Here is an 866-nt window from a genome sequence, read left to right as displayed (position 1 = left end):
CGACTGGAAGCCCTTCTCCCCGCCCGCCAGGAGGGCCCCCCCGGGCCTGGACGTCATCGGGGGCCACGAAAACGCGGCGAAGGGCCCCAGGAAGGACGCGGCGACGCAGACGCACACCGGCCAGGACAAGGCGCGCCCCACTTCCCTCAACACCAGTCTCATGGAGCGCTGCGACAAGCAGGAGGAGATATTCGATGCCAGCGGGCGCCTCATCGGAGTCTTCTCCCCCGACTCCCGCCAGAGGGACCTGAAGGTGAGGCCCGGGCTCTGGACCTATGATTGGTCAACACAAGTCCCCAAAGAGCCTTCCAGGACACACCCACCCATGGAGAACAAAGAGGCCCTGTCTTCCCTGGAGAAGGTTCTGGTAAGTTGATGACATCATCGAGGACGTTCTCCGGGGTCCAGTGTCCCATTGTGTGCGTTTGAAGGGGGGAGGGGCAGAAAGCGGACTGTTCCTTTAAATCCTGCGCATGGGAGAGAGCGGTGCGGTGCATGTTAGTCACATGATCTGAACGTGTTTTGTGGGTGTCTGCCGATCTCTAATGGGCCCCCAACCAACACCCGTCAAACGTCCTGCTCCACAATCACAACAGGAAGTGAGAGGAAATCTGTGCAAAGAGGCGGAATTGCCGCCTTAGACAGTTGTCCCCACTGGAAGATTTTCCCCTCACTTCCTGTTCCGGTGACAACTGCAACAATGAGGATTTGCCATCACGTAGCGCCCCATTGACGGACACTTCTACAACTCATCAGAGAAATGGAAGCCGCCATCGCTGGTTGCTCAGCTGACATGCTAATCTTCCGGCTTCACTGATCCGGAAGGTTCCTGGTCCGTGTTCCGGGCCAGTGATGGAGAATAACGG

This window comes from Nanorana parkeri, unplaced genomic scaffold (genome assembly GCF_000935625.1).
Source record: "Nanorana parkeri isolate BGI_ZX_2015 unplaced genomic scaffold, ASM93562v1 scaffold2364, whole genome shotgun sequence".
In the NCBI taxonomy this organism is placed as follows: Eukaryota; Metazoa; Chordata; class Amphibia; order Anura; family Dicroglossidae; genus Nanorana; species Nanorana parkeri.
This window is presented reverse-complemented; position numbering follows the sequence as displayed.